Genomic DNA, 7497 nt, shown 5'->3' with positions numbered 1-7497 from the left:
GAGGCATAAAGTTAAGGTATTAACTCTGAGCCCTGGTCTTGGGCTGTAAGTGTCCTTTGGATAAGGAACTTAGTATTAGTGACTCTTTGAGTCGAACGTCTTCTTCTGACGCTAAAGCTACGGCAGCCCCGCTGCACTTGGTAGCACTTTTAGTCAATCCGCTCCTGAGATGGTTGACTATATCCTCTGCGAGGATGGAACACCCCGTATTCGCGAATTTGCCCCCGGCGCAGCAGGACGCGCTTACTAAGCTTATGTCCTTGCTTGGCCCGGAAGGCGTGGCTCATCTTGCATCGCAAGGTCCACAGGCGGTCACTGCTAGGCTGGAATCGTTCTCCCGCTACGAGAACGCGCTCTTGGAACATGTCCAAGAGAAGATGAGCGCCGCAACGGCGGCGGCGTCGATGACGCGTGAAGAGTCTATGAGACTGAAACCGCTCATGGTGAGCGTTAAAAACCTTCGAGGGGAAGGATGGAGAGAATCTCCTTCTCTGGGCCCGTGAGGTCGAGATGGCCATGGGATCGGCCCTGCTCCAGTCTGAGCATCAGCGCGTGGCGCTGGCTATCTCCAGGCTTGGAGGTCGCGCTCGCGAATGGGCACTAACGTGCGGCACGTCTGTTGACGCTGCATTTCCCACTTGGGATCAGCTGAAGCAACAGCTTTTGCGCGTGTTCGCGCCGCCTAATCAGGCGTACCGTATCCGGTCGAAGTTCCTTGCTACCCGCCAGGGTAAGTAGGATTTATTGGACTATGTCCAAGAGTTGAGAACTCTTATCGCCGGAATGGCGGCGGACCCTCTTCCAGAACTGGTCAGCGTGACCGTGTTCATGGAGGGACTTCGTGTGAGCGCAGCTCGAACGGAAGTGTTCCGTGTACACCCTAACTCTTTCGAAGAGGCGGTGAATGTGGCATTAAATGCCGAGCACAACTTCAGGTCGGCGCGACCTGGTTGAAGCGCTGGTAGCGCAAGCTCTTCGAGCGGTCCAGAGCCGATGGAACTCAGCTATGCTGAAGATGAAGAAGCGGAGCTTCTTGCTGCGGGGCAGCGCGCCGGCATCCGCCGATGCTTTGTGTGCAATAGCACTAAGCACTTGAGGGGCCTATTGCCCTCTGCGCAAGAAGCGCGAGGCTCCGGCGAGCCAACCCTCCGGGTCATCGCCGGGAAACGGCAACTCCCAGTAGGCGCGGGGCGGCCTACTGGGGAAGAACTGAGTTCTGTTGTGCCTCGAAGAGGTAGAGGACAACCGGGCTCAGCCCCGAAGAGAGCTGAGCTCTCTTACGAGAAGAGTGTGTGCAAGCCGGGCTTGCTGGTCGTTCAAGCGAACGTGAAGGGCTTTGCAAAGCCATGGAGAGTCTTGATTGACTCGGGAGCCTCGGGCAACTACGCCCGTCGCTCCACCCTGGAAGGGAGTCAGCTGTATGCTGAGGCACTGGAAGTGCCAACGAGAGATACGATCTCTGTCCGTCTCGCGACGGGGACACTGGTAACTGTGTCGAAGGTCTCTGTCGACCTTGGAGTGAAGTTTGAGAACTTCGATAGCGTGGAACGCTGTTTGGTCTTAGACCTGGATGCGAGGTATGACCTCATCCTTGGCATGGCATGGCTGGAACGTCATGAGCCATGGATCGACTGGAAGTCAAAAACGCTGGGTGCGTCGCACCCTGCTCCTAGTGGAGCTTTGGTCAGTCATGAACCCACCTCTGCTAGGAAGCAGAAGCGCTTTTGGCGCGAGCACGAGGCCGAGGCGGCCGTAGTGCTGGACATTGGTATGTCCGAAATTGTTAGCAACGAGGCTGCTGTTTGCCCTGAGGGCGTACGTGGTGCGGCACGTTATCCGCTGAGCGGTGCAGGTCAGGTCGATGACCAACTGCTGGGTCCTGGTGAGGACGAGCGCGGAGTGGCGCGTAATCCACTGAGTGGTACGAATCTGGTCGATGACCTACTGCTGCGTGACCCGAGGGTCGCGGTCGACTGCGAGTCGAGGCATCATGGGCGTGGCCCAGAAGATGCAGGTGAAGTGACACCTAGTTCACTGTGTGAAGGTCGAGGACCTCTCGGCTTTCAGCCGAGTGTCTTGCGAGACACTGTATCCTCTTCGAGGAGTGATGGTGCTGCTGCACCCGGTGGTGGTGACGGATATGTCACCACACCGCCCTCATCCGGCCGGCTCGGTCGCGGAGGGAGAGGAGAAGAAGACGCAGGGCGTCTGTGACGTCTTCGACGTCGGACGATGTGTCCCACGTGATGAGCGGTGAGGCTCCACGTGATTGCTGTGAACAGCTGTACACACTCGTGAACGGCGTGACGGGAGGTAGAAGGCGACATCAGCCTTGACACTCTGCCCGCTGCAGATGCTCTGCTAGAGCTGGACGAGATGTCCATTGCCGAGTTTGGCGAAGCCTTAAAGGCAGGCGAGCTAGCCGAGGTGGTTCTGCTGGGGCCTATGGAGGAGTTGAACCCCTCATCCGTCGTGGACGACGCGGTCTTAGAGGACACCAAGAAGGCGCTGAGCGCAAGAAGTAAACGATGCAAGCCCACCAACCCACCAACTTAATGGCAGAAAGGCAGCCTCACAAAAAATGCCTCGAATATCCATAAGTACACACTCCCAGAGGGAGCGGACCGGACATCCAAAACAGAAATCCAACTACGAGCTTTTTAACTGCAACAACTTAATATACGCTATTGGAGCTGGAATTACCGCGGCTGCTGGCACCAGACTTGCCCTCCAATTGATCCTCGTTAAGGGATTTAAATTGTTCTCATTCCAATTGCCCGACTCGAAGAGCCAGAGCATTGTTATTTATTGTCACTACCTCCCTGTGTCAGGATTGGGTAATTTACGCGCCTGCTGCCTTCCTTGGATGTGGTAGCCGTTTCTAAGGCTCCCTCTCCGGAATCAAACCCTAATTCCCCGTTACCCGTTAATGCCATGGTAGGCCCATATCCTACCATCCAAAGCTGATAGGGCAGAAACTCAATCGATTTATCGCGCAAAAGCGCGATCCGCACAGTTATTATGACTCAACACAATACCAGCCCGAAGACTGCATTGGTTTCAATCTAATAAATGCTACCCGCCCGACAAGCAGTTGGGTATTGATGCATGTATTAGCTCTAGAATTACTACGGGTATCCAAGTAGTAAGGTACTATCGAGTAGACTATAACTGATATAATGAGCCATTCGCAGTTTCACAGTACAAAATTGTTTATACTTAGACATGCATGGCTTAATCTTTGAGACAAGCGTATGACTACTGGCAGGATCAACCAGGTTTATATCCTCCATACTAAAGAAGACGACAAGTCGCCCCCAGCACAAAACAACAACACAGAGGCCAGCCGCAAACAGCCCCGCAACCGCCGAAACAGTCGCTAGGCCACTCGCAGCTTTTCTCAAAGCCGCCATTAATAGCCGAGAATCTTTTTGCACAGAAAGACAAAAATATGATCCTCACTTCAACAGTTCCACCTAAAAATAGGTAGATCAAGAAGCGAATAATAGAGCACGACGCAGCATACTTTGGGTTGTAGTCCCCTCCGCACGCCGCATAACTAGCCCCAGATCAAAAACGGTTCTACCCGAAATTGAAACTTTCCACCGGAAAAATCCAGCGCAAAACGCACCACAGAAGGTATCGCATAATGACACACAATCCGAAAACTGCACGAAACACTATACAACCAACCGCAACACACCTTCGCACCGGCACCGACAGAGCGTTGATGTAGCACCTCGCAACGTCAGCAAACGCTTCCTCGCATCCAAGCACACACAGTCAGGTCACTATCCCGAAAGCACACACTCGTCAGCAATTCCACATCGCTTCAGCGCAAAATACCCAGAGCAACGCATAAAATGCGTCAAATAAAGCTATATTCTTATGCAGAGCATACGAGTACAACCTCAATTTCTGCACGCACGAAATAACCGCTCTAAGTTTCCCCAAAGCAATAATAACGCACGATTTTTAAAGGTTTGTCTTAAAGACACGTCTTAGAATCAACAGAACTATTCCTACAAAGACACATCTAAAAACCATAAATCGCCAGAGTTCACTCAATTCTTATCCTAAAATAAGACCGAGAAATCACCCTAAACAGCAAAGTAACGCCTCAAAAACCAACTATAATCTTAGAAACCCACACGCCATTTCCAAAATTACACTCAGTAACCGACTTGTCACCTCACATATACTAGGAAACCGTCACAAGAAAGATACTCGCTTTTGTTTACGTCGTCTTAACAAAAATTCTCGTTAATCTACAGCAGATTGACGGGAATTGAGTACTGCTGACAGTTACAGACTACTCGTTTAACATCTATTTATAGCTGGAAAAGTAACCGCCGCGCCAGCAGCTAGTCAGTATCTTTCAGTTTTGTTAGAACTCAGCAGTCACCCATAAAGTAATTTACATAAATTACCCGTTCTAAGTGCGAGAAGTTATTTTACTAAGTGCGAATAGTGCCTAAGTTCGTATTTTATGGACTAAGTGCGGTATTTTATCATTAAGTTCGCGTTAGAGGACCCCCCAAAATGAACATTTTCTTGCGTCTTGGGAAGAGTATTGTAGAGTGCCCCGTAAAACTTTGTGGTGTTAAGTATGATACTAAAACACACTAACTGCCCTAAGGATTCACGTCGATTTCATTCTAGGAGTCGAGATATGTTATTTTAAGTTTTTGGGATGTCATGGATGCAAATCGTTTGCTACAGGCTCAAGAACGCACTTTTTGTATACCATGTTATTTTAAGAAAATGTCCGTTTCGATGCGCTCTTCAAAAATGTTCGACTTGCGAACCATGATTTTCTGCGTCTGTGCCACGTAATTCAGCAAAAAGAGCATGTAATGGAGTGAAATGAGAGGGTGTGTCATCTCTAAAGTAAAATCTTTAAAAGAGCATAACTTAAGAACGGCTGGGAATAGGTGGCCGTTCTTTTTACCATCATGTGCGCCTAAAAAAAGTACACTATCGTGACAATCGATATCGGTCGATATGGTATAAATTGATAAAGTTATGCTCGATTATGTACGCGAAAACAGAAAAAGGGCGCTGGTGACAAAAAAAGTACTAACGATTCTGTTATTGTTTTGATATTCTGTCATCCCAGACTCTTGCGCATCTGGTGACCTATTTTTTATTCGCCAGTTCCGAGAAAAGTGTCGTTTCGATGCGTGGTGGGCCCGGGATGACAATTCGAGTTGAGTTGGAAGTTCATGTGAAGTCCTGGAAACAAGAAAAAAAGAAGATCCACGCTTCCCTAACTCAAAAAGTCATTAGAAACCGAGGGTAGCTTGTATGGAGACTTTTGTTCCTCGTGCGCTAAAACGCCGAATTAAATTTTTTATCTATACTTAACAGGAAAAAAGTTGCCTCCTTCGCGATATATAGGCAAATAAAGAATGGGTGCTATCATTTCGGGACAAAACAGGTGAAAATTTAGGTCGAAAAAAGTGTTTATAGACAAGGCATTTGAATTTAGCCAAAATCTGACTTGACCACGGGAATGCGCGCATAAAGCACCCCTAGGGCAGTTTTTATACGGAGCAGTCTCATTTGCTTCCTGGATGTGCAGGGCCAAACATGGCCAAAAGTGGTGATTTTGGCCGTCCAAGGTGTCCATTTTCCGCGAAAATGGCGTTTTTTGGCGTCACTAAAAAAATCATTGCGAAGCAACTACTGGAGATATGCTTGTAAAACTTTGGGAGCGGTCGTGCGAACACATGCGCCAAGTTTTCTGCTAAAGTCTGCAGGCCAGATCTGCCGGGCGGCACATAAAACCGGAAAAAACCACCTAAAAAAAGAGCATGCCAAACAAAGTCTCACATTTCGCTGAATAACTTTTTATCTAGAAGAGTTAGACAAATTCTGATTGCGGGAACGGCTCCGCCGTGTGTTTTTACGTATGTCTATGTCCCGTAGATAAAAAGTACATGTTGCAAAAAAAGTACATGTTGTACATAAATCTACCTTTGATATTCGGATTCCCCGTGAAAAACTACGCCTAGGCCGCAGGGTTACAAAGACGAGTCATTGCACTTATGCCCTTTTATAGACGCTTTTAGAAATCGGCCAAAACAGTATTTATTAATTTAGACAGTGTTCCGCTGACATGTCGCATGCTGCGATATGTCCACGTGAAAGAGCACCGAAAAGCACCCCTAGAACACCCTTCATACCCGTTCTAACGGTTCTCTTTCATCTTCATAATAATCAAATTAAAGAACACCATACAAAAAACAAGATCTCGTGTGTAGTGGCTCGCCAGGCATACTAAAACCAAGATGTCGTGTGGGCACATGCCAGACATCATATCTTGCGTTTGCAAACACACGCAAAGTCGGTAAACAGCTCAAAACGGGCTAAAAAGTAGACAGCACCCGGACTTCCCCGGTGGTCACCCACCCGAGTACTACCCGAGCTTGAGGCTGCTTAACTTCACAGAGCAGACGGGATATGGTGCTTTCAGCCTAAGATGGCCGTCTACATTTGACTTTGACCGACACGCCTATTAGTGTTTATCACTCGTATACATTGGTACAACACATTTACACACTCACATGTCCACATACGTGGCCATAGACTGCACACGATGGCCCCCAATACCCCTTCTGGCCCTCAGAATTGGCTGGGTGGATGGCTACACTTTATATAGTAACAAAACAAAAAGGGGGGTGGTGTGGCGCACTCCAATACAAACGTGTGGCCAGCAGCTCACTCCTACAACGCAGCATACGTATTCTCTCCGATAGGAACCCCACACAGACCGACACCTTCATACACAGCAGTGCAGATAGCCGCCGCACCCCATATTTGCGCATACGCGGCCTGGAAACAATGTTAAACCACCAAAGTGGCCATTTACGACTTGCACAACCATACCTACGCTTCCTATGCGACATGACATGTGCACGTACGCGTCTTAGGCAATATGAACACCTTCGACACCTTCATACATGCACAGCGCGCGCTCCGCTTAAGTACGACACCAACTTGTCATATACATCATGCGTTTCCTCCCGTCACCTTTCATCACCTCCATATTCACACCCATGCGCCGTCACCTTCCTCGCGCCATCACCTTCACCATTTTCACCTCCATATCCGCGCTTCCTCCGCCGTCACCTTCCGCGTACGCGTCCATATTCGCTGCGTTTCCTCGCGCTTCCTGCCTGTTATTAATCCAAGCCAAAAACATCTCCAAACCCATACAATTAGAACAGCAAACAACTTCGCATTTTTTCACAAAGTCCTCAGCTTCATTTTGCATACTTTATCCTAGTCTAATTCACGCTATTCCGCTCTCTTAACATACTTAAACTAAGTCTAATTCACGCTACTCTGCTCTCTCTAACATACTTAAACCAAGTCTAATCGCGCTATCTGCTCTCTTTACATACTTAACAAGTCTAATCACGCTACTCTGCTCTCTCTAAATACTTAACAATCTATTCCCGTATCTGTCTCTTAATATTAAACAATCTATTC

General features: G+C 48.6%; 2 non-coding genes across 2 annotated transcripts; both read right to left on the bottom strand.

The window, feature by feature from the left end:
- Positions 1-2520: 2520 nt before the first annotated feature.
- Positions 2521-3280, bottom strand: PITG_33379 (the record flags this gene model as incomplete). Its single annotated transcript, XR_009934773.1, has 1 exon — positions 2521-3280. It is a non-coding gene; the product is annotated as an 18S ribosomal RNA (ribosomal RNA).
- Positions 3281-6375: 3095 nt separating this feature from the next.
- Positions 6376-6489, bottom strand: PITG_33378. The gene has a single exon (XR_009934772.1). It is a non-coding gene; the product is annotated as an 8S ribosomal RNA (ribosomal RNA).
- Positions 6490-7497: the final 1008 nt, after the last annotated feature.

Source organism: Phytophthora infestans, genomic scaffold, assembly GCF_000142945.1.
Source record: "Phytophthora infestans T30-4 supercont1.52 genomic scaffold, whole genome shotgun sequence".
Lineage (NCBI taxonomy): Eukaryota > Oomycota > Peronosporomycetes > Peronosporales > Peronosporaceae > Phytophthora > Phytophthora infestans.
Note: the sequence above shows the minus strand (reverse complement) of the source record. Positions and strands in the feature narration are given on the sequence as shown.